Genomic DNA, 27,755 nt, shown 5'->3' on the forward strand with positions numbered 1-27,755 from the left:
TCCTCAGTTCAATCCAGCATGTTTATTATTTTACTCCTAAATGCTGCTAAAAGTTTTCAGAGAAGCAACTTTTCCTCACTTGTCTGATAGACGTTCTCCAGTTTTCTTATATCTTACTTTCTTTTCCACAGCTTCAGTTAATATTTATAAGTACCCTCTAACCTCTAACTTTTTTTGTGTTATGCACCAAGTCAGTGTTCAATGCTGCATTTAAAAATTAAATATTTTTTGTCCTTTTCCTTTTTTCTGATAGTTTTGTTTTTGTATCTTATTTTCCTATATCTTTGTATATTACAGAAAGTTTAGGTTAGTTTAGGTCAGTGTTTATTAAAGTGTAGTCTGAGGATCCCTGAGGAGTTAGTTACCAGATATTGAAGATATTTGCAAAAATTTAAAACAATGTCACTCTTCTAATTATTATTTTTTATTGGTTAAAATAGGTTTTTTCATGAAAAATATTTTGTTTATGTTAATATCTAATGGGTTTAATATTGTTATTTTTACATGATTCAATAAATGAGTATTCTATGAATGCATGAATCTTAATTTTTAATATGGTAAATATTGATAAATATAACCTATGGCTCCTCTGTAATTTTTAAAAATGGGAAGGGGTCCTGAGAGCAAAAAGTTTAAGAAAAACTGGTTTAGTTTATTATCTTTATGGTCCCAGACCAAACAACAATACATATATTCAAGGAATATACGGCATACAAATAACCCTCCCAAAAAACCCTACAGAAAACAAGTAAGTGTTATAAAGCAATTAATAAACTAATTCCAGAATAAAAACAATGAAAAATGTATTTATTATATATAATAAATTGGACTTGGTATTTGTATACAAGTTGAATTCTTTGGATTTTATCCAATCAGAAAGGCACTTCCCAACACAATTCCCATCTGTACCACCATATATCCCAAATCTGCTTTGAAGAGTAGGGTATCATCTGGAACAGATTTGGGAGTGAATGCAGAGATGTACTCCATTTATATTTTGTATATAGTTCCATTTGTCCATGATTTTCTTTAGGACTCCTTTTTTGTTCTGATAATTTTATGTACAAATTATTATTTCTCTATTCCACTGAACCATAGTCTAAGGCTGGTTTGAACATTAATTTCTAAATTCTTACTACTTGCACATACTATTTTTGTAATAACTTGTGCATATACATATGTGTGTGTTATCTCTGTAGCATTTAAACCATTTTAATCAAATCAAATAATTACTGCATTATTGTCACAGACAACCACAAACAAATTGAGCAAGACTATTATCTACCAGTTCACGTGAACCAGTTAATTTTTTTCTAAGAATTCCACCTGGCCAAAGATGAAGTGTGCTCAGGTCCCTTGTGCCACCGGTGCTGGCTACCCAGATCTCTGGGTGAACATTATCCAATATAAAGGAAGTATCCCTGATGCTACTATGGCTGTTGTGTGATGATGTGCTGTCGCCTCCTCCTCCTCCTCCTTCCTCCTGTGGGCAGACATGATAGTGATTTCCTTCCTTACTCCTGCCCTTTTCAAATGCTGTTACTCCCCAAGCCTCTACTTTTGCCTCTTTCAACTCCTCAGATTGCAGCTGCTGCTTGCCTTTGGGCAGCCCCACCAAGCAACCATAGAAAGCATAGAAGTTAATGCTGCTTGGTGCGGCAGCTACCAACTTCACACAAAGACCTGCCATGGTCATCATACCTCTTCTTCTCACACCTCAGTTACTTTGGGGGTGATGAGCCAGAAGGCAAATGAGTACATTGCTTAGTTTAGACTATAAATTGATACTAGTTTATTAGACACCATTAAATCAAGTTCAGCTTCCAGTGATTGCATGGGCAACCAATATCTCATGGCTTTTCCAGGGGCAGTCCTGTAATCTCTTTGATCCCATTCAATCACCATAGAGTTATGTACTCCTTCTATTACTCTCATACTTGCCAATTGGTATTTTGGCATTACATACCCAAAGTATGAGTTTTTGCTTACTGATAATTGTTTTAAGGTAATAGCAATAATACAATAAAATTTGGTCCAGGATTGATAGCTTGATTCTTTTTGAAGTCCATGGTACTCCTAAGAGCATCTCTATCTCAATTATTCAGAGGCATGTATCTTTTTTCTCTTGCTGTCTCAGTCTCCAGCTTTCCACAAATTTTTCACCAAGGTGCTAAGACAGGACAAGATGGTGTTTATTTGTCCATACAGTCACTAGGAATCAAACTCCTGACAGCACCCACATTCAGTGGGATTTACTTTTAATAAGTAGGCATAAAATTGAGCTTTCTGAATAATCCAATCCTAGCCTTCTTAATAGAAGCACTAGATGGGAGGAGCGCAACCACAGCAACAAGATTAGCAAGTGTTCAGATTCCTACAGTCAATACAAAAATTCTAAAAGCAGGTGTTTTTTGTTGTTTTTTCAGTTGAGGTGAACCCAAACTATTTTGCTTTCTATTTAACACACTTTTACGATGATTTCCAGCACTTGTCCAGGGAAGTTTCTTATGTGTCTGTCAGATACATTTCACTGCCCAGGTAGCCAACACAGAAAGTGTGTGCGCTTTAATTCATGCATTCTAACTCAGTGACAGTATGACTAAGAACATGCTTCTCCAGACATTGTTTCAGTGTGTGTGCAATTCTATCTACGTGGGAGGCGCATTTGCATTGGCACAAATAGTCAGCCTGGCCATTTTTAATGTCAAGGCTATTTTCACAGTAGATTACAGAGTCCATGGCCTATTAGCCTTAAAGCATAAGAAACGTTTTTGTTTTTTTAAAATTGGAACATTTAACAAACACCACAATAACCCAACAGACACAAGACTACACTTAACCAGCAGCAGTAAATTGTTACAACGAGTCTCAAACCTTCTTGGTAAAAGCTTAGGGTGGAGTTTTGAGTAGCGCGTTTAGGGCCAATGCTTACGTTCTGCTGCCACCGTCTCGTACGTGAGGAAAGTACCATCTAACAACTCTGCGACGAGACAGTATGCGCGCAGATGCTGCCTCCTGCATTCATTACATAAATATGTTAAATAAACTCAATCCAGAAGCCGCGTCGGCTGCAGCGATCGCCCTCGCACGACTGAACTTCAGGCCGGCGCGGTTAAAGGCCGGGCGGGTGGGTAGGTGGGTGGACAGGCGTGTGCCTGTGCGAGGGAGCGCGCCCTGTCACAAGGTGTGGCCGAAAACCTGACCGGCCGGCGAAGGCACCGCGCGCGTGGCGCCTCGGGAGGGCGAAGCCCTTGCACGCGCACAGCCCTTCCCCCCGCCGCCTTTTTGCTTCAGGCGGGCGCGCGCTGGGCTGGCTCAGTCGAAGCGGGGAGGCGATAGGCTCGGGAGCGCGCGGGCGCGCCTGCTGGCTTTGCTTGGCTTTGCTCGAACGAGCCCTTCGCTATAAGCTGGTGGGAGCTTGCGCGAGAACTAGCAGTTTTCCCCAGCAGAGGAGGAGGCGCGTTGTCTCGACACGGCATCCTGCCCTGCAACCGGAGGCTGTGGCTACCTGTGAGTGTTGAGTGTCTCTTAGCGTTGGGGGGCCCCAGGGGGGATGTGTCTGCGCTCCTCCCCAGCAGTAGTTTTGCACAAGCCGAGGTGCGGGACGACGCGGTTTGGCTGTCATCCGCCGCTAGCTCCGCACCCAGCCAGCCCGGTCGCCTCGCAAAGACCATGCGAGACCCAGGGCGGCGTGGCTGCTCCGGCTGCAAGAGCGCCAAGCTAATCTTCGCTCGCGGCTCCCCATGGCAACCGGCAGCCGCCGTCTTGTGGGGACAGACTGACCGCCTGGGATCCACCCTCCAGAACCCAGGCGGTGAGGAGGAAGGGCCGTTTCCAAGTTCGCCCTGCTTTCCACCTGCTCTTCCAAATGCCAGAAACCCAGGGGTCAGGCGAGTTATGGTCACGCTGTAGGTCCCCCCTAAAACTAGTCCATAGTGAGGTCATCAAGGGAAACGGGAAGGGTCCCAGGGCAAGCCCGGTCCTGTGCAAAAACCGCCCTGCGTGGGGTGATGTGATAGAGCCGAGAAGCAAGAACTCGAGGCATGTCTTCCTCCCTCTTCCTCTTCCTCTTCCCTCACTGTCTGCCTCTCTTTTTCCGCCTCTGCGTTCTCCTTTTCGGTTTACAGTCTGAGGTGCTTTGGATGATCTGTGGCATTTAATCTCTGCCTTTGCAATCAGGCCGTGCAGTTTTTAAGCTGAGGCTCAGGTCACCTCAAGGCCTGGCATTTCTGTCATGAGCCGGAGTCCTAATGGCAGAGTAATCTCCCTCTTTCTTTCTCCTGCTGTGTGGGTGTGCCTCAGTTGTGCACATCCATATCCACTGTGTCTGACAGCCAGGCTTGGCATAGCAGCAGCAGCAGCCTTTTTAGCAATCAAGGTTGGGTTGGAGTTGGGGTGTCTGGGACTGCCTGCTCTGGCAGAGCCCTTTGAATGCTACAGGTGTGGGTTCTTTCTGAGCAAATAGCTGCAATTATTTATGCATTGATTCCCCACAGAGACAAAGTATGTAGCGGGGAAATGTGCTGGTTGCCACTGAAAGTGGGAGTCTGGGATTGGGTGGTGCCTTGTTGCCCAAGGCTCTCTGTTGTTCTGAAGAAGATTGGTGCAAAATTATTGATTTATGGAATGAATGGCAGGTAAAGACACAGACCCAGACAGACAGGGATTGACACTAGTCGCCATTTCAGGCACCCTGAAGGGGGCAATAGGCTGTAAGGTTTGCAGAACTGTAGCAGTTCCTGCAACCAGACTCTGATCTGGCCCAATCTTTTGCGTTGCTGTCACTGCATGCATGGAGAAAGGAGCTGTCTCTGCTGAAGCTAAGGGATCCTGCAGAGAACTGGGTTTTAAGAAACTCATTTAAGCTACAGAGAGTTTTTTCTTCCCCTCCCCTCCATCTGTGCATGGCAGTTAGTGTGTATATGTGAAAAGGAGGAAGGAAGATTTGTTCATATCACAGTCAATTGTAGGCAATCACTTTTGATTACAGACAAGAAGACTGAATTTCCTTACAGAAAACAGGCAGTCATAGAAACCCAATGAGGCAGTGAAGTGAAATAGTTGTCCTTGTTTTATAAAAACAGGTCATAAATGGAAATTCAATTATTCATTCAACCACAAATTGTCTCCCTTATGGAAATTTTTTTTCTTAAATGTTTTTGTATTAGTATGTGTCACATTCAGAAGTTTAAAATAGAATATCTCTGTTTATTATGAAAAGTCAGGGGGGTGGCAGTGTATTATGCAGAAGATCATTTGAGAATTTAGAGTACTGATGTGTAATAACTGGTTGTAAACTCAACTTGAAGCAGAGGAGTAGATTTTAAATTCTAAACTGGAGCTTCTGAGACAGGAAATGGACATGAGGCACTGTACAATTTATGTTTACTTTCCACACCTTTGATACTTATGAGAAAAAACAAAAACATAAATGAGTGGAGCAAATCTGTCAGGTGCAAATGTTAATTAATTAATTTGGTCTGCTAACAGATTTTTGAAAATGAAGCGTAGAATATAGAAACCAGGCATTAAAAAATTGAAATGTTTATGTGGTTTGTGCAGATATGGATTTTAGTCACTGATTATATGCACAAACCACATAAACATTTCAATTTATAATGCCTAGCACTTGAAGAATCTGTATGTAATTATTAAAGCTTAAATAACACAGAATGTATATATGTGTGTGTTTATGTACATTCTTCAAGTGATAGTGTAGGGTGGACTATTATCAAGATTGCATATGTTATGAAAACCTAGATAAATGGACTTTTAGTTATGGGCATCCAAGGTGAATGTTGGACTTCAAAAGAAAAAAAACAAGCCAGATCCTATAATATTAGTCCATATGACAAACAGTTGCTGAAACTGAAAGGAGTTTCATAAAGTTCATATTGTGATATGGAAGGGTTACCTTATCTGTAGGAAGCTGTCTGGATTTTGAGTCTTATATAAGCTGTTATTCATTCTTTAAAGATAAAATTTTGAGTGATTGACTTTGTATTTGTTTTTAAATTTCAGTTAAAAATGGTAAATTTTAGTACTATTTTATTGTTAGATCTAGTTTAATCTGCATCTTTCATGTCCTGTGCAGCAATGTATATCTTTACATTATTAAGGTAACTAAAACTAAAGATTCATTGTTTTATTTAATATTTTTAGGGAACTATTTTCCTGGGCCATATATAATATAAATATATATTTATATATGTTGATTTCTAAATGCTATTAGTATGTTAACAGGTGTCAGTATGATATGATTTGCAAATTTCAGAGTTCTCATTTACTCTTCACCAGCATATAACTTGAAGAAAAATATTACAGCCAGTTTGCATATACTGTTTAAGAGGCTCTTCTAAAACATGTTGGGAAATTCATTTCTAAGTATAAAGCAGATGCTATATTGAATAGAAACAACTGTTTTATCTGTTTGTGTAGGCTTAAAATATATTGGGTCATGATTAATATATTTTAAAGAACCATTCATCTTCTTTATTAAATTGAATCTTTGTTAGTACATAACACAAATGAGAAAATGCCAGCTATGAAACTGGTCATGATTTCTGACCTGTGACATAAATGTTTATTTTCATAAGAATTCTTCCTAATTGGACAATTGAACCATACAAATCTAGTTGGCTGTTGTACTGGAATGTCTGGAACCAAATCTTACTGATTTATGCTGCTTATATCACTGACTTGAGGAAGCCTAAATGCATGGTTTAATGCCACACGGATAGCGTGTTGAAGATAGTATCAAACTTATCATCCAGAGATATAAGCAGATTCAAGAGGAAGCACTGCTTTCTTGCATCCAACTTTCTTTCCATGTGGCAATTTAAAAAGAGACCAGGAAAAAGTTTGACTTATATAGAAAGTAGTAAGACAAACTTTTTCCTGGTCCCTATGTATGCTGTCATACATAGATAGCACACAACAAGGTTGGCTGTGATTAAACAGTTTAACTAATGGTGATTGAAAAATAAAGTATTTATTTTTATTTGTTATTTGTTATTGAGGAGACATACCAATCCATATATAACATATATCTAAAGGGGCTTTTGTGGATTCTTGATACTATCAGTGTTTCAAAAGCTTTTATGTTTATTTACCTTTGGATAAAGTCTTCATTAGACTACAGTATTTATGCAAATGAAAAGCTTGAGCATCTCAAAGCTTAGTTTGCATGGTTAAAGCACCTGTGGAACTTTGGCTTTATGAAAAAGCCAAAACTTTTTTAGAAAATCTGTCTGTCTGTCTACCTACCTACCTTTGCCTAAATTATAAATTTAGAAAACATACTGCCTATGTTAAAGTCTGTGCAGATATGAAGTAAATCATTATGTACTGTGATGATTATATAGATGTTAAATATATGATAAAGTTTACTTTTCTAAACACAAATATACTTCAGACTGTTTAATTATAATCAAAGTTCAAAGGATATGACTTTTTCTTTAGCTCATTTGAAGTACATTTGAGTATTTAGAGAAACTAAATGACCGCCCCCCCCAAAAGTCTATTTGAGGCTATTAGGCAGATCAAATTACATATTCAGCAGACCAAATCAATACTAAATAAATCCATATTGAATGCCCACTGAGGTGCCGTTTCTGCTCTAAATCATTCTGTGAGTTAGCATGTTATAATTTTATTTTCAGCTGTTAGATTTCAAATATGTACTGTAATTGAGCGGGTAGAATGTAAGAACAAGTAACATTAGAAAAGATGATGGGGGCTTAATTTAAAGTTTTAGTTTGCATTATAAAGCTAATAAAATCTAGCTGAAATCTGCACACTTAAGTCTGTTTTTTCAGCTGTGAAAAATAATGTATAGATCACAATCTGCATGCAGTACAGATTAAATATCTGTATTTAATGCATACAGACGCATTAAGATTTGCATAATTTTAAAAAATCAGGAGATGTAACATAAAATAAAATGTGTTTATTTTTCATCAAGTACAATAACGGTTCCATTGCTGAGAATGTGTGAGTAAATATCCACTCTGTCAATTAACCTTCAAAAGTTTCCTTTGCAAGACTAACATGATGTCCTGCAAGCTTCATGATACTGTTGTACGCTGATTTGTAGGCGTAGTTTTAGGGTAGCTGCATTGCTTTCTTCAGAACCACTAAAGGCTGGCTGAGCTTTTCAGTTATTTACCTCAATAGAAAACTGAAAGGAAAAAAGTGAACAAAGGAAGTCTGTTTTCCCTGTCCCACTTGCTGGGCTGTTGTCTTTGCCCTTTTCAATGAAGGAGGGGGTAGAGCTGGGTCAGAGTTGAAGAGCACTGAAAAGGAATTCAAGTCTTATGTCGAAATTTGAATGATAGTTTAGTTTGAGTGCTGAGTGCATTTATTGAATTGAATTTTTTGTATCTGTAACAGTTTTAAGAGGCAGATGATGATGAACGTAACATGGTAGAAAGGCATGTATTTACTCTTTGATTGAGATTTACAATTAAAATCTACTTATTTGACAAGGTCTTTATAAAATATAATAGGTAATGAGCATTGAGATGTGGCTTAAAAACAAGGCCTTGTATCCATTGTACAATCAGATGTTCTTATTTCTGATTTGCTTTATAGTACCTACATTCTTACCCATTCTACCTTTCCTATATGATAGGGCAGTGTTTCTCAACCTTATCAACTTTAAGATGTGTGGACTTCAACTCCCAGAATTTCCTAGCCAGCATGCTTGCCTCGGGAATTCTGGGAGTTGAAGTCCCCACATCTTAATGTAGCTGAGGTTGAGAAACACTGTGATAGGGCACTGAGTATAAAATAGGGACATAATAATCTTGGATATCAGTGAATTAATAATGGGAATTATTTTACTATTTTTGGTTTGATACTTACCTTTGCTTTGTTTGTTTATGATATCCAACCAAGAACTATTAAGATGGTAATGTGGTGGGTTTTTTTCACATAACATACAACTAAAAAAAACTATGATTATATATAACTTTTTTTTCTTTAATGGAAATTCATCAAAAAAGGAAATCTTTCAAATGCCCATCTTCAACAGGATTCAAATATGCTTTCTGTTCTCTAAATTTGAGGGCTATTCAGTATTTGACATGAAAAGAGTTTCTTAGTATTTGATTTGATGGTTTCTCAAAATAACTCCAGAAAAGAACTGGCATTTTAAATTGTCAATTTAGTAAGTTATAATTAGGTTAGATAACTTGTAGCTTTTAGGGTTACAGCACATGGAGGAAGAGTCACATTTAAAGCCTCAAAGATTTTTCCCCTTCTTCTGATGTTTTAATTAAAAACTCATAGAACTCCCACTGATGCATGTGCTGGGAGGATAAGGGCTAACATCTTTAAATATTTATTAATTTAATTTAAATATCCCAGAAATAGCTGGAATAGAGCATTTAGCACTATAGCTAAATGGAAATAAGAAAAATAGGAGATCTAGCCATATAAGATTAAGTTAGATGCCTTTTTCCACAATATTTGCTCATTTTAAATCAGGTAGGGCTGCAGTCTTAAACTTAACTCCTTTAATGCTTAAACTTCACTGGTTACAACTGGACTTCCTTCTGAGTAAACCTGTATCAGATTGTGCTATTGCTTAGAGTTAAACTGTGATGTAGGTCTTAATATTAATTGCATTTTTAAATGCAGTTTAATTAGTGTATTTTTAACAAAACACCACAGTGGGAGATAAAAACAGAACACAGGTTGGGATTGTATAAAGTGTGATTATCTATTACCATTTTCTTGCTGATGTCCTCCCTTACCCACACATATTGCTATTTCCTTGAAGTTCCTATTTGCTGCAGACGTTACAATCATGAAAAGAAGAATGCAATGGTCTGGAAATTGCAGCTATATAACTTTAACTTTTATTTCACCATCCACCACTGTTTTTTGTTTAAAAAGAGAAGTGGATCTAAACAAACTATAAATCTGATTAAAGTGATTTGTAGTTTGGCTTTTAAAGATAACTTCAGTTTGTCACTAGGCTTTGTTAGATGTTTTCAGTACAGACAATAGAGAGCAGCTGCTGATTAAATCAGCACAATCTTGATAAGTTGTTGAGTTCTATGCCATTCATAGTATATGCATAAACCTGTGCATTCAACACTTGTGTATTCATATTTTGAGGTGCATTGTGTCTAGTGCAAGGAGTGCGTTTGGAGGAAACCCAGTATTTCAACTTGAAAAACAAATTATAAGACAGGGAAGTGATCTGGAATTTGTGGCTATGTAACTGCATCTTTCATTTCATAGCTCATTTAATTCTTGTATTCTTTAGTCATATTGAAATATTAAGTAAAATAAATTACTTTCTACTTTTCTTAAAAAGAAGTGTTGCGTGTCCAAGTAAATCTCTTTCAATTGTGTGTCTGGATAAGTGCAAAATTGAAATTTCATTCAACAAAAGATTAATAGCCTGAACTGCTAGAACCTAAAGAAGTAATTTTTACAGTCCAGACTTAACAGTTTGTTTGTTTGTTTATTTCATCATAGGTATATAGCCGCTCATCTTATAAAACATGACTCTGGACAGTTATTTGTGCATTTATAATATTTATATTCTACCTTGCTTCTAGGAACTCAAGGTGGCCTTCGTAGCATACCCTCATCTAACTGCCCCCACAATAATACCCCTGTGAGACAGGTTTGTGTGAGAAATAGTACTAGGTCAAAGTCACTCACTGAGCTTCCATGGCTGAAAATTGTTTTGAACTGAGCTTCCTGGTCCAAGTTCAACTCTTTAACCACTACACCCTATTGGCTTTCTTTCATTAAACTGAGATATGGTTTTAACTTATTTATGTTTCATTTCTCTTTGACTATCCCTCTTTTTTATGAAAACAAAGGCTGACAGAGTGATGGGGAAACTTCTTGATCAAAGACAAATTTTACCAGCCTGCTAAGACACTAATATCTTGTCCTTTAGTGGTGTGCAGGAAGGCCTAATCTTTCATAGGGACTGGCCTCTTGGACATATACAAAAGGAAAGGCTAAGAACTTTAATTGGCTTTACAAGGCTGCTTGGTGATACTGGGTTTTGTTGTCACTAATCTTTTGCTATTAGTGTAACATGCTGAAAATTAGTTGGCACCCCTTCAGTAGCTTCCAACTAATTTGCAGAAGTTACAGGGTTCAGTTTGTTAAAATTTTACAGTGCTTGTATAAAATATAACCATATATTTTATTATTGCAGCCTCCCCTTTAGAAACTTTGGCTTTGTACATGCACATTCTTTCTCTCTCTCTCTCTCTCTCTCTCTCTCTCTCTCTCTCTCTCTCTCTCATTCATTCATTTATTTGCATATGTATATCACCTATTCCATGGATTCTAGGCAAAACACAATAAACATAACCACTCTGCATAACCTCCTACCAAGACATAACTGCCTACCAACACAGAGTGGCTATGAGTTATCCTTGTCAAAGGCCATGCAGAAGAGTACAGTTTTTATCACCTCCCTGAATGTTTACAGCATAGGGGACATATTCTTTCAGAGGTGCTATAACCAAGAAGGATGTCCTCATGGTCTCTTCCCCTAGCCTCCTGGGTGATGGGTGCCTGCATTCCTCCTACTTGGCTAATGTAGGCAGGTTGGCAGTTTCCACCTGGAGAAAACCCCTAATACAGTGGTACCTCGGGTTACGAACGCCTCTGTTAACGAACTTTTCGGGTTACGACCAGCTCCGGCCGCAAAAATTTACCTCGGTTTGCGAACTCTGCCTCGGGGTACAAACAGGATACGCAGCCATTTTTCCGCCCCTGACACGGTCCGCGGCCATTTTTCCGCCCCCGACATGTGGTCCGTGGCCATTTTCTGCCCCTGACACATGGTCCACGGCCATTTTTCCGCCCCTGACACGTGGTCCGCGGCCATTTTTCTGCCCCTGACACGTGGTCCGCGGCCATTTTTCCGCCCCTGACACGTGGTCCGCGGCCATTTTCCACCCCTGACACGTGGTCCGCGGCCATTTTTCCACCTCTGACACGTGGTCCGCGGCCATTTTCCGCCCCTGACACTTGGTCGTAGGGAGGGGGACTCTCCCTCCAAGCAATAGCCGCCTCCCTGTCCTCCACGCCAGAACGGATTAATGGTAATTACATTGAACCTTATGGGGAAATTTGCTTCGGGGTGCGACCAATTTGGGGTGCGACCAGAGTCACAGAACGAATTAAGTTCGTAAACCGAGGTTCCACTGTATAAGAAGTTCCCTTGCCATGAAGCACCTTGAATTGGGCCTAGAAGCTACTGGCAACCAGTGTAGCCCCTACAACATAGGTGTTATTTCTGCTGGTCAGCAAATGGACAGTTGCATTCTGTGCTAGCTGTAGCTTCTGGGTCATTTTCAAGTGCAGTCCCTTATAAAACAAATTGCAGTAGTCTACCTGGGAGATGATAAGGGCACAAGTCAGCACCTGGTCTAGGAAGGGTTGCACCATGGCTGAAGGTTCTCCTGGCCACACCTGCTACCTGCTGCTGTAGCAGGAGCCCAAAGTCCAAGAGAACTCCCAAATTGTATACCAGTTCTTTCAAGAAAAGGGCAAGCAACATAGAACTTCCTTGGTACCAGTAACTCCATTTTGTTGGGATTCATTGTGAGTCTGTCCACCCCATGCTGTACTTCAGGACCTCCAGGCATTGGGTCAGTACTTCTATATATGCTATACATGAGCCATACCATATGGGCCAGTACGTGAGCGGCTGGATAGTGTAGTGGTTAGAGCACTGCCGTTTGATGGAGGAGACCAGGGTTCAAATCCCAGCTGGTACCAACCTTACCAGTAGGAGTCCTTGGACAAAGGCCCCCTAACACTTCACCTGCCTACCTTAAATATGAGAGTAAGATGAACTAAGAGTCATGCCAGCTCGGACATCGCCCAGATTAAAAAGGTCCATGCCAGATGTTGGGGAGCCAGGACAATCTGAGGATAAGTGGGCTACTAGAACATACCAGTAGACAAGACTGGACGAGACAAGAGAACCTGGAATTGATGGAATACTACTACAACAGTAGGCCTAATGAGAGGGGATATATGAAACGTATGAGGGAACTATGGATGGACAGAAGACCTACATCCACACTAACTGAGAAACAGCTAGTTACCCAAAGTTTCAACATAGTGAAAAGGAAGCTGCTCTAACAGATTGAGATAGACCAACTACAGATTACATCCCGGACTCAAGAAGACCTGGAAGAAAACTGGATGTACAGCCAACTCCTGAAGCTGGAACATCACTGCCACTCTCTCCATTACAGAGCATGGCAGCTGATATGAGGCATATTATCATGGATAAACTAGCTACAATCAACCCTCAAGACCAATTACCAAGATTCACTGGAGAAGTACCATCAGATAGTGTACTAGAAGATGCCAATACAGCCCTAACAACAGTCCCTACTATCACCATAACTCAAACCAATGAACTGTATGTGCTATAGCTGCTGTAATCCTGGAGATGCTTGGCTACACAATCAAGAAGAACAGCAGTACATATCCGCCCGGAAAATGAGGTTGGAGGCTAAGATCAAGGCAACTCGGAGAGAAGTTAGTCAGCTGGTGGAACTACAGAGGGGTGTGGAAATTAAGGATAAGACTCGGCTATTGAAAAAATACAAGAGCCTGATTCCATCTGAAGCCCTAAAGACTGTAAACAAAGGCTCACCGCACTGGCTGCCAGGCTAAGGAGATACACTATAGAAGCAGAGGCCAAGAAGAAAAATGCCCTGTTTTCCAAAGACCCTTCCAAGGTGTACTCCCAACTGCAGTGCAACCGCACAGTAACAGCAGAGCCACCAACAGCAGAAACTGAACAGTACTGGAGGAACATATGGCAGAAAGAGAAGACACATAACACCAGTTCAAAGTGGCTGCAGGACCTGAAAGCAGATCACAACAATCTCCCAGAACAGGAACCAGTCACCATCACAGTAGCAGACATCCAACAGCGGATCAAGAACATGAAGAGCTTGACAGCACCTGGCCCGGACATGATCCATACCTACTGGCTAAAGAAACTAACCAAAGCAGTGTATGAATGCCTAGCACCACAGATGAAGCAGCTGCTAGCAGCAGGCTCTTACTCAGACTGGCTAACACAAGGAATGACAGTGCTGATCATGAAAGACCCCCACAAGGGAACTACCAACTACTGGCCAATAACCTGCCTCCCCACAACATGGAAAGTCCTATCAAACATCATAGCCACCAAACTACAGGAACATATGGCCAATACATGAGCACAGCTCAGAAGGGCATTGGGAACAACTCCAGAAGCTCAAAACACCAGTTGCTCATAGATAAAGCAGTCACTCGAGACTCAGGGTCTAGACAGACCAAACTGAGCACAACCTGGATTGACTACATGAAAGTCTACAGCTCAATGCCACACACACGGATCTGTGAATGCCTGGCACTATACAAAGTCAACAAGATATTAAGGATCTTCCTCAAGAATTCAATGGGACAGTGGAAGACGACACTGGAAGTGAACTCAAGACACCTCGCACAAGTTGAAATCAGTTGCGGCATATACCAAGGTGGTGCACTGTCCCCGCTGCTATTCTGCATAGGCTTGAACCCCCTTAGCCAGATAATCACAAGGACTGGATATGGATACAAGTTCAAGAGTGGAACTACCATCAGCCTCTTCCTATACATGGATGATATCAAGTTGTATGCTAAGAGTGAATGAGACACTGACTCACTGATCCACCTGACACAGATTTACAGTGCGGACATTGGGTTGTCATTTGGACTGGAGAAGTGTGGCCGGATGGCAGTAAAGAGAGGGAAGGTAGTTAAGACTGATGGGGTGAAACTACCAGCAGACCACATACCAGGCATACAGACCAGCTACAAGTACCTTGGTATCCCAGGTCACATGGGAAACATGATGAGGAGGCAAGGAAGACAGCAACATGCAAGTACCACCAAAGGATAAGACAGGTCCTGAAGAGCCAGCTCAATGGGAAGAACAAGATCCATGCTATCAACATGTATGCCCTGCCAGTCATCAGATACACTGCCGGTATAGTGAGCTGACAAAAGGAGGACATGGAGGCTACCGATGTGAAGATCCGGAAGCTCCTCACAATGTACAGAGGTTTCCACCCCAAGTCCAACACCCAGAGACTGTACATCAGCCGGAAAGAGGGTGGGCAAAGTCTGATGAGTGTCAAAGCCACTGTCCTGTATGAAACCCAGAGCATCCAGGAGTACATCACTAAGATGGCACCCAAAGATGAGCTGCTGAGAGAATGCCCGATGCAGCAGCAGACAAGTTCAAGCAGTGGAAATCCCATGGCAAGATAAGCCTCTGCATGGGATGTACCATCGACAGATAGCTGAGGTGGCCAACACTTGGAAATCCAAGGGGCTGGAAGGGGCTGGACTAAAAGACAGCACTGAGGCACTGATCATAGCAGCATAAGAACAGGCTCTAAGCACCAGTTCCATAGAAGCAGGGGAAGCATCTCATACATAAGTTTGCAACTGCAGTAGAAATCATAACTGAAATTCTAGGTAACTAAATTTGAGGTAAAGGCATTTCAGTCCCATAGCTGAATAATTATTGTCGTACTTTTTAATAATGTTCCTAGTTGACATTTAAATAAATAAATATTTATAATTACCCACTGATTTTCAGTACAGAGAAATCTATGGGTATTTTTCCACTTTAGCAACAATCAGCAAGGCTATTCTGAAATATTTCCAAACCAAGAATGCAGCAGACTATCCAACAAAATGACTAACAAGAAGTAAGATCAGTGCAATGTTAGCTTGGGGCGGAAGTACATACTGAATGTCATATGTAAAATGCATATTCTCTGATGGTTCCAGTACTTTGAGTTCTTGACCATTTTTAATGAATGAATTTTTTGGAAACTCACAGCTAGCACAGAAGACTTCTTTCATGTGTCCCTGCTTTGTTGGTAGTGATTTATGTTATGAATGCTTAAAACTCTGCTCTGCCTTGACTTACTCTCCCTGTCTTATGTATCACTTCATTATTTGGATATTCATTTTAAGAAGGATTTTTTTCAATGGATCACAACTTATTCTATAATATACATGTATATTAGTAGTATGTTCTATTTTAGTTCGTTTCAGATAGTGCAGTTAAAATAGCCTAGTGGTTCTTGAACTTCAGATCACAGAATACCAAACATTTTGGTTTATTATTGTGGAATACTTGTGATTGTTTCTTTCAAAAAATGGAAAAACTAAAAAGAAGATGGAAAGAATTAAATAAGTTTTAATAATAATAATAATAATAATAATAATAATAATTTATTAAAGTAATTTATACGTCCAACCAGCTCACAGTGACTCCAGATGGCTTACAGGAATAAATACAAACCCCAAATATAAACTTACTATACTCCCACACCCCTGGTGGCAGCAATACATTCAGACAAATCACTTGATGGGCTCCATATCAACCTGGGATCCCCAGGCTCACTGGCAAAACCATGTCTTCAGGGCCTTTTGGAAGAGTATCAAGGTCGGGGCTAATCTTATCTCTGTGGGGATGATGTTCCACAGGGAGGGAGCTACCACAGAGAAGGCCCTTCTTCGTGGTCTCACTAAATGGACCTCCTTAATGGTGGCGACTCGTAACATACCCTGCTTCCCCAGTCTGGTGGGTCGGGCAAATGAAATTAGGAAAAGGCAGTCCTTCAAATAACCTGGCCCCAAATCATGTAGGGCTTTAAAGCTGATAACTAGCACCTTGAAATTGGACTTGAAAGCAAATCAGCAACCAGTGCAGCTCTGGCAAGAGAGGTGACGTGTGCAAATCTATACTTGGACAAAACTATGCAGGCTGCCACATTCTGAACCAACTGAAGCTTCCGAATACTTTTCAAGTGCAGCCCCGTGTAGAGTGCATTACAGTAGTCAAGACAGGAGATGACTGCGGCATGGGTGACTGTGAGCAGGGCCTGTTGGTCCTGGAAAGGGTGTAAATGGCGCACAACCCGCAGTTGTGCAAAGGCCCTCCTGGCCACGAATGCCACCTGCTTCTCAAGCAAGAGTCACAAGTCCAGGAGAACCTCTAGATTATGTACCGGGTCCGTCTGGGATAGTGCAACCCCATCTAAGACCAAAGAGATAGCAATAGCAATTTTCCATGGACCAAAGTACCCCAAACCCAGAGCCATTGCATCTTGCCAGGGTTTAGTTTCAACCTGTTGCTCCCCATCCAGACTTTAACAGCCTCCAGGCACCGTGAGAGGGAGGTCATGGCATGCTTAACTCACCATGGGCTGAGATATACAGCTGAGTATCATTAGCAGACTAATGATATCTCACCCCATGGTGACATATGATCTCACCCACTGGCTTCATGTAGATGTTAAACAGAAGCAGAGAAAGTACCGAACCCTGTGGAACCCCGCAAAGCAGGGGTCAAGGGCCGGACCTCTCGCTCCCATCATCACCTACTGGGAATGGCTACATGAAGTGAAGTGAACCAGGACAACACTCCCAATCCCCAAAGCCACTCCAGAAGGATATGTTGGTCGATGGTATTGAAGGCCGTCAAGAAGTCAAGTAGAGCGAGGATGGACACACTACCCCCATCTTGCTCCCGCGAGAGATCATCAAAAAGCACGACCAATGTCATTTCCATCCCATATCCAGGCCTGAACCCCGACTGAAAAGGGTCCAGGTAATCTGTTTTATCCAAGAACCTCTGGAGCTGCAGTGCAATCACCTTGCCAACAACCTTCCCCAAAAAGGGGATTTATTTATTATATTGATTACAAGTCTTACTGGTGAATGTATCAGCTTCTAAGTCACAGTATATTTTATCAGTGTCTGTACTTAGATTTGTTAAGTCAGCGTAACATTTAGCTTATTTCATCCAAAGCCTTATATTAAGAGTTTTTTTCTACTGTGTAAACGTGACATCTGAGGAGAGTTTGTCAACATTTCCTCTTCTTTCATGGCTACAGTACAGGTCATTTAGCAACTGCCTTGTTTAGCAACCATTCACAGTTATCAGTGATGAAAAAGTAGCTTTACAACCAATCCTTGCATTTATGACCTTCACAGGCCTGTAAAGCAAAGGAAAGCTGAAGTAAAATCATAAATGCAGTTGTAGTTTCACTTAGTTGCCAGTCTCAGTTGTGGTCGTTAAATGAGGACTACCTGTACTTGTTTTGCTTGTGAAAGGTAATAAATCCAAAATCCATAAAAAACCTTCACTTGGATTTTGGTTTCAAGGAAAATATCTTTGAATTGTGTGACAGCATTTTTAAATGATTAATTATAATAAGTTGAAGTTGGGGGGGCAACCGATAATATTCATTCTTCTCTTTTGCCTGGTTCATAGTTTCCATTAAAGTAGTGAACAAATGAGAAGAATAATTATAGGAAATTCAAGAGGGCTGTGTGCCAAGAATACCAGCTACTCCACTCTTCCCATGAGAACATTAGCAGATGTGAGGAACCCTTGTAACTTATGTAGCAATGATGGGACTGTACCCCTCCCTGAACAATCAACACTTTCCATCTCTCTGTTGCCTGTTTTTCCTAACCACATTTCTCAAAGCCACAAAACAATATCTTGTTCAAACTGCTTTCATTGGTATCCATTCCTCACTACCATGATGCCAAATTGACAAAATGCATGTCATGATATCACAATGCAAATTTCAAACTTTCATACTTCCATCACAATGACGACACAAGTTTCATCACTAACCCCCCCCCCAATACATATTGCATCTCCTCAGGCTGCTGAATAATGGAATTGTCTAGCATTTCCTCTTTCACATAACTGTCTAGTGCATGTAAAACACAGATACACAAACACAAAGAATTGACTCCAAGCATTGCAAACTTCCTTTTCTCTGATATCTGCTTGTAGAACAGATTCAAGTTGCTTGGGAATTGCTCCACGGAATGTGGCTTGAGAAACAATCTTTTCAGTCCGTGTCACTCAAAACTGGAACATGTGAGTGTGGGTAAGTTGACAGGCTTCAGACCATGCAAGTTATTTCTTAGCAAAAAGAAAACACTTAATTACATTAAGGGTTTTCAGACAGCTGTGTATAAATATTCATCTCCTTCTTGTATATAGACATACAACCTTTTTGGGCCAAAGATTATACTTGATGTTTAAGTGGCATCTTGGGGCTCTACTCCTCAAAGTAAATATACATATGTAAATAGCACCTGTTATATTGTATTTGTATATTGTGCTGTTATTTTGTAAGAACCCATTTTTCAAATGAAGGGAAGAGTACAGGTAGTCCTTGGTTAACGACCACTCATTCACTGACAGATCAAAGTTATGACGGTGCTGAATGAGCGGTACTTATGATCAGTCCTTGAAGTTCTGACTGTCCGAGTGCCTTTCATTTTGTGCTAATTGGTAATTTTTTACCTTGCTGTTAAATATTTGTTATTATTTATATTGCACTTTCCATGTACCAAATACAGTGGTACCTCGGGTTATGAACGCCTCTGTTAACGAACTTTTCGGGTTACGACCAGCTCTGGCCGCAAAAATTTACCTCGATTTGCGAACTCTGCCTCGGGGTACGAGCAGGATACGCGGCCATTTTCCCTCCCGTGACACGGTCCGTGGCCATTTTTCCGCCCCTGACACGTCCGTGGCCATTTTTCCGCCCCTGACACGTGGCCTGTGGCCATTTTCCACCCCTGACACGTGGTCCGCGGCCATTTTTCCGCCCCTGACACGTGGTCTGCGGCCATTTTTACGCCCCTGACACGTGGTCCGCGGCTAATTTCCACCCCTGACATGTGGTCGTAGGGAGGGGGGCTCTCCCTCCAAGCAATAGCCGCCTCCCTGTCCTCCACGCCAGAACGGATTAACGGTAATTACATTGAACCTTATGGGGAAATTTCCTTCGGGTTGTGATCAATTTGGGGTGCGACCAGAGTCACGGAACGAATTAAATTCGTAACCCGAGGTTCCACTGTACATTACAAAGGACAGTGGCTCTAAACACAGAAGATAGTATATCAAGACACTTAAAAAAAACCCCAGCGAAACAAAAATATTGAAAATGAAATAGGAATAATATGGAATTATTTTAATTCTTCAACTAAGTGTTGGTTTTTCAAAAAAAACTGTCTTTAACAAGTGAGTCAGTTCCAGCTATAAAGGCAGGAAGGGAGCAGAAATCTTTTGGAAGTTAAAGGTGATGAGTGTGGAGGAACAAAGATCACAAGCAGACATGTTTTATGGTATAAGAGTATGGAATAACGGTGGGGGGCAGTCTATAGAGGGTTTGAGGAAGCTAGCATCTAAAAGTAGATGGAGTCAGTGTTTTAAAAATTAAATTTAAATTTAATGAAAGATGCTGCATGGTGCAGAGAGATTAATAACGTTAATAGTATATTAACAAAACAATGTAAGGGAGAAAAACAAAAAATCAGAAGGTGTTGAACAGATTATGGTCTAAAGCTTTTGTCAATGGAATAATGAAGAAGAACCATTTTTATGATGTTCTAAAAGGAGGTTCGTTAACTGAATGTGGGTTATAGTCTGAGAAGGCAAATAGTAACATCAACAATAGATGAGAGTGGAAGGACTTGGGTATTTTGATCTTGAGATGTTTGTGATGTCGATATATTCACTTGGAAATAATGTACAAAATTAGATAGGAGGGGGGAGGAGGATAAGATAAAGAAACAGAGCTCATGCCACCAATGTAAATGTGAGATGGAAACCATTATATGTGATTAAATTGCACAGGGTCTATGCAAATAAAATTTGCCATGGGCCAAGTATAGACTCTGAAGGGACACCAAATGAGAGTAGAAAAGCAAAGGAATATTTTTCTTTTATGGAAGCATTGAAAGATAAATTACGAAAATAATGACTGAGGACATACTCATGAAGAATTAGGGCAGCAAGACAATTAGAAATCAGAATAGGATGAATAGATGAAAAGTATGGATGAGAAATCCTAGAGGATGAGGACTTGGTAGACAACTATGGATTTGGCAGCAAGGATCCTTTATTAAAGTTTAGTTCCATAATGAAGTTCTGGCAGTGGGAGGTAATTAAATATAATTAGGGAGAAATAAGATGAACAGAAGTATAGGAAGAAGGAGAATGAAATAGGAAAAACAATTGTGTGAGAGTATGAATGAGAGGAATCAGGGCAATTAGATTCAGTTTGATCATTGAAAAATGAATCAAAATCTGAAACACAGAACTGAAAGCAGAGGGAAAAGATAGACAACAATGTAGCAAGAAGGATCTAGGATCCTGGAGTTGCTGTGGTTTAGAGATGTAAAGAAGAAATAGATCATAACATGTACTTACTGTGGACAAAAATCAGTTAGTTATTTTTTCATACATTAATCTGTGAAAATAACATATAAAACTGAAGAGATGGCATTAATGGGAACACACATAGTTTCAGATAAGTCTCCAGACTTGGTTAAAAGGCCACATGTAAAGGCAGAAGGATAAAATGGCAGCACACAGCCATATTAAATTATTACAAAGGCTTAGGATATACAGCACAGTGTTTATCAATGAAGTTAATGATAGGATGTACATAAGGTGTTAAACTCCATCTAGCATTACCCAGGGTTAGGACATTAACCTGTCAATAGTCTCACTGACAATCAAATTGACCTGTGCTGCTGAAGTTAAATATCCTAGCAATTTTAGTTATAATTTGAGTTACCAGTTTTTAAAAGATAATAACACAGAGTGTGCATCTAATTCCAACTATAACACATTTGTTTTGTTTTTCCCATTGTGTCTGCTTTTCATAGAATTGGAAATTAAAGAATGCGTGTGCAAAATGTATATTTTCTAATTATGTAAATGTGGCATCTGAATCTTGTTTTTCTGGGTTGATGAAGAGTTTATGAAAGTTACAAAATTTGTATTTTGAAGACTGATGAATCATTTCCTTTACACTATATGTTCTTGCTTCATTTCAGCTGTAGTATAGCTTGTACTGTCTTTGCAGAATATAATAGATATTTAATATCACAAAGCATCATTATAGCCTTTCTGAAACTGATTGGTATAAAAGAACCCAACAAAATTGATATATAAAGTACGTATTCGATTAAATAGAAAGAAATTATACTTTAAAAGCTTCCTTGATCACATTAGGCTTATATATCTATTCTTTATAATATGTAAAATGTATTATGATATGTATCATTGCTTGCAACATGTTTAATCATATTGTGGGTTTCTTTATCAGAATGGAAACTGAAATAGTTCTTCCTTCTCTGAATCTGATCTATAAAGTTAAGGGAGTTGACCATCGTTGAATTATTACATCTTGGAGTATATAAAGCAGTTTGTAGGAGTGTATATTGGTCTATATATTCTGTTACATATGATATAATGATACCCAGTTTTACACTGCTGGGTTAGGCTGGGCTGGAGGTACTATAGAAGTCTTGGTATGGTGTCTAGAGGCTATGGAGGACTGGATGAAACAAAACAGACTCAAGTCATCTGTGAATCTGGAGTCCTGGGTTTACAGCTACTGAAGAATGTGCAGGTGGAGGCTATGATTGGGAGTGGGGGCTGGGGAGACACTGCCTAGCATCAGCTGATGAACCATTTGCAGTCCTACCTGAGTGGGGGGCCCTGGCAACAGTGATTCATGTCCTCATCACCACTCAGACTATTGCAATGCACTCCGCATGGGACTGCCTTTGAAGATAATTCAGAAATTAGAATCACTATAAAATGCAGCAGCCTGCAAACTGGTGGGTAACAGCTGCTTTAGTCTCATAGTATCAATATTGTGGGTGCTGCCTTAGTTGTCAATAAGTGTACAAATCAAAATGCTGGTTTAAATCTATAAACTCCAATATGGGTTCAGTCCTACATATCTTAAGGACCACCTCCTCCAGATGGAATCCGCCTGTCCTGTGCACTTGTCTATGTTGGGAATGCTTTCTTTTTCCTACATCTGGTGAGGTGAGAACTTTTTTGGGGTAACCTCCAGTCTCTGAGATGTTTCCACTGGATTTCTGATTTGGCACTATTCCATAAGGCTGCAAAAGCTCAGTTCATTTACAAGACTTCCATTTTAGTATTGCCTTTATTAGATGAGTTTGGCATTAATGATTGCCTTACTTTTATTTTATGGTTTTATCTTGTTTTTGTGATTCTGCTTCTGGTTTTATAATTGTCCTTTTATGACTATTCAGAACCACTGTGAGTTGCTTAGATCTGGTGATACATAAACTTAGTTAATAAACCAATAAATGTAAGACATAAAATAACATAATATGATTGATTCTTCCAGTTTCTTTTAAAGCTAAATTGTTGTTGACATTCTGAAAGCAAATATTGTATGTAATGCTTTGCTAGTTTGACTTGATAAGGCCTCATTGTTAATGCAGTATGAAAGCCATATGTTTACTTGTATCTGTGAATTAAGGTATTACATTAATTATGCCACCTATAAGCATACATATGTCGATATATTAGTGATACCTTTGGTTTAAAGAGGTGCAGGCAGGTGCATCGTTCATGTCTGTTTGCTTCATTGCATCATTTTGCCATTGAATCCAAGGGACTTTACAGCCCTACATTTACTTTTGTCCTTTGTCATTATAACTCTTATCTTGCTTTAAGTAGGCAGTTATGTAACTTGCCTTGCCTCAGGACTCATCAGTACAGAAAAGCATGAATTCTGTATGTCACCTTTTACCTTAGCTGGTCCCAAAATTAGTTGTATAATGCAATCGAGCTTCAATAACAAAAGTGGTCCTAGAATGAAAAAACAAAACAGGGCCCATTGATATAACGGATACCCTAGCAACATAAAAAAAAAATAGAGATTTTCATTAGATCAGGATACACCCATAATCAGTTTGTAGACTGATTAATTCTTTTAATCTCTAAGAAAGTAAGTTTATGAGGACCAGTTGGTTAAATCCTTTAACCTGGCCTTGAGATTAAATAATGAGGGAGGAGTTTGCTGAATACTTTTTGCGGTGTTTGAATCTGCCCAGGAGCAGCAGCTGGCAGTGGGGAGGAGAGAGAAGATCTAAGCTCACCACCCCAGTTGGTGAAATTTTCCAAGACTACTGGAGGAAATCTAACCATGCAATTGTAGACAGAGCAGTTTTAGGTTTGTTTGGTCAGGGCAAGATCCCAAAATATATCTCTGAGGCTTAATCAATAGGCTTTTGCTTTGTTTTATTCACACCTCCTCTTTTGAAACCAGATCCTTTTCTTTTAAGCCTAACACTCATCTGCCCCCCCCTTGATTATTTATGTTCTTAATCAACTCTAATTATTATTTTAAACAAATACTTTCGGTGTTAACTTGTGTTTTGGGGTTGTAATGTTTGGAATCCAAAGTATTGGCTTTGGAACTCGACCTCTCCAGGCTAATTACCAGGTACAAATTTAAGGTGCCCTTGTGCTCCTCAGATTGCAGAAAGGGGAAGGCATTTTCGTTCTTGTTGCCTTGCCTCCTATAACCCTGGTTGAAAGGAAGTAAAGAAAATGAGGGCAGCAAATACCAGTTGAAGGCAATAGCTGCCTTCAGGGTTATCCTGGTTGGATGGGCATACCTGGTGGCAGAGTTTTTGCAAATGCCATAAGCATGAAAACCTCCATTATCAAGTTTTAGCTTACTCATCTAGGATATCTGAACAGTTGGTACCCTGGCAAAAATCCCTATCTGTTCTTGAATGTTATAACTGTATCTTTCTGGCAAGGATGTCCAACCTATACTGTTCTACTTGATTATGGAGAATAATAACTACGGCAGTTAAAGGAACAGAGTAATACCTGTCCATTTGATGGGGAATAATGCCTAACAATGTAATGTGGTTGGAGAACTTTGATTATTACACTGATTAAAAACATAATAAGTAAAACAAAAGTCTTTAAGTCAGATACCTTCAACTATAGCTTAAAAAAAAAAAGAATTGCTCTATACATTCAGATCAAAAATGTACATAGTCTAGCACTGTATCTATACAATCGTAAAACATGTTGAAGTTATTTTAATTGGGAAGCAGTAAATAATTGTTTTAAATAAAAACAATCTAATATTAGCTAGCCAAAAAAAATCATATTGTGTTTAGAGCCATTACTTATTGAGTGTCAGGTAACTTACCTATATGTCTGCTTGGACGAGACTTGACTGATACTCAGCTGTTTATTTCTGTCTTAGTATAGTACAGTAGTACCTCGGGATACGAACTTAATGCGTTCCGTGACTCTGGGCGTATCCCAAGTTGGTCGTAACCCGACGCAAATTTCCCCATAGGGTTCAATGTAAATCCGGTTAATCCGTTCTGCCCTCCGAATTTGGTCGCACCCCGAAGCAAATTGTCCCATAATGTTCAATGTAATTACTGATAATCCGTTCTGGCATCCGCGGACCACGCGTCGGGTGGGAGAACGGCCGGGCGCGGCGCGGCATGAGAACGGCCAGGCGCGGTACGGCGCAAGAACGGCTGGGCGCAGCGGGAGAATGGCCGGGCACGGCACGGCGGGAGGACGGCCGGGCGTGGCGCGGCAGGAGAACGGCCGGGTGCAGCATGGCGGGAGAGCGGCGCGGTGCGAGAATGGCCAGGCGCGGCGGGAAAACAGCTGCGGACCATGTGTCAGGGGCGGAAAAATGGCTGCGGACCACGTGTCAGGGCGGAAAAATGACCATACCCCGAGGCGGAGTTCGCACATCGAGCTAAATTTTTGTGGCCGAAGCTGGTCGTAACCCGAAAAGTTCGTTAGTAGAGGCGTTCATATCCCAAGGTACCACTGTATAAATATATAATGTAGTTCTTTAATTTTTATACCGAAACACAAAGAATTTAGGTGTTAAAAGTTAAAGAAACTAGATTGCGCACGCGCACACGCACACACACACACACACACACACGTATTAGGATACTTGAATATATTTATTACTTGCTTATATTGCCACAATTGAATAACTAACTAGTTCTTTTAAGTATGTTTTTCATTCCAACACTTACTTGTATTAGCATAATGTCTTTGGAAGGCATTATAAAGATTACCACATGTATAAATTTAGCCAATTTGGCCAATATCAGTTTCAAAACTTGGTAAGAAAGCAAATTACTCTAAAACATAATGTCTCTACTAAGTCTGGCATTCTATGAATGCCTGTGATTCATACAGTAAGAATTGCATATAATGAAATAGGTCAAGAAGAAGGTTCCAGTTTACTTTTAGAATACTGTATATGAGAAACTCATTCATAAATGTGAGTACTCCATTATGGGAAAATGATCAACGTCATTGTTCTTATACTTCCACTTTGAAGCGTTGACACTGTTTAAAGTAGGCTTTTAGAACAACCTGACGCTTTCTCCAGCACATTGTTAATGTCTGGCCTTACTGAAGAAGATTAGTTTTTTTGTGACAGAATATCACAAGGTAAATATATTTAATTATTTTTCTTTCTATACCATGAGATCAGAAAATACACCATACTTTACTAGAAATGTAATGATTGACCATTTTTTCTGCTAAAATAAACATTTTCAGTTAATATGTCTAGTTAACAAGAGCTCAAATGATTTGTAATGAGTTTGCTTTTACTCTGTTGGTTTTGGGTCTGTGTTCTAGATGGCTTTAAATACTGTAAAGATTACATCTATCTTTACTGGAATCAGCAGTTTTTTTATTCTGTGTGAGAAAATCTAAAACAGTAATGACAACAGGCTTCTGTAGACAATAACCAGTTGAATCAACTGATCAGTTTTTATGTTGATTTGATACTTATTTCACAGTGCTGTCCTGGATACATTCTGAAGTAGCTTAATTAGTAGGTCTGTGAAGCACTTCAGTTTCAAAAGAGAAATGATTCTTCAGAGCAAGTGAGTGCCCATATAGCATCTTTCTGCAATTCCTTAAACCAAGCATGTCTTTTACAGGGATCACTTGGGTTTTCAAACTGTGGGGTTTCGTGAGAGACTAAAGGGGGAAAAAAAAGTTCGCTCAAATGCTGTCAATTTTAACTAACAAGTTCCATGGCCTGAAAAAGTTTGAAAACCCCTTGTTTAAGGAGTTTCTGACAGGTGCTAGATGTATGCCCCTGTGTGCTTTGAAGCACCTTTTTGCTCTCCAATCTGAAAAACTGTACAACCCCATACAAATCAGGTTTTAAAACTCTTTTATTATTTAAAATGTAATATTTATTTCAGAATTGGAATAGTACCAGGCAGTTCTTTCTAACGTATGTATAGAAATTCTTTAAATAATGTACCGTGTTTTAAGAACCGTTTTGAAAATAATCCATAGTATTATTTGCTAGAGGTTTGATGGTCTCTAGGCTTCAGTTCACAATCAGTCGATGTATTTATTAATTGTTTGCAATAATGAGTAGTTAAAAATGTAAGTATGAAAATGACTGAAATCAATATTGATAATGAATTCCTCAATATAGTAATTGTTCTATAGGAAAATGCAAATTGAATGTACTGAAAAATAAAGTTTAAGTTTTTACTGTGTTCAATATACTGTCTCATCTGATTGATTCTCAGCTTTCTCATACCCTTTTATAAGTTAAAGGAGAACTTTGGATATAATGAACATACAGGTTTGGTTATCATTTCTTATATCTGTGGAATGCCCTGAGGAGGTTTTATCTATGTATCTATTAGGTATATGGTTTAAGGAACAGAATGGCTGCCCTTCCAAGATAATTATATCTATATCTATCCCCCTATTATATGATTGAAGAATCATGGAGAGGAAGCAATACGTATATCCCGCTAAACTAGAAATTGCTCACTTGGAC

General features: G+C 39.7%; 1 protein-coding gene across 6 annotated transcripts in view; it reads left to right on the forward strand.

The window, feature by feature from the left end:
* Positions 1-3,370: 3,370 nt before the first annotated feature.
* The window catches only part of NRCAM (neuronal cell adhesion molecule), a 121,343-nt gene continuing 96,958 nt past the window's right edge, over positions 3,371-27,755 (forward strand). For all 6 annotated transcript variants that reach the window (XM_088141732.1, XM_088141731.1, XM_088141733.1 and 3 more), the window contains exon 1: positions 3,371-3,510. The gene's annotated coding sequence lies outside the window, so the exon portion shown is untranslated. The remainder of the gene's footprint in view (positions 3,511-27,755) is intronic.

The sequence above is a fragment of the Python bivittatus genome, unplaced genomic scaffold (genome assembly GCF_059951505.1).
Source record: "Python bivittatus isolate LINGU-HERP-01145 unplaced genomic scaffold, Pbiv_v1 ctg000330_np1212, whole genome shotgun sequence".
Taxonomy (NCBI): domain Eukaryota; kingdom Metazoa; phylum Chordata; class Lepidosauria; order Squamata; family Pythonidae; genus Python; species Python bivittatus.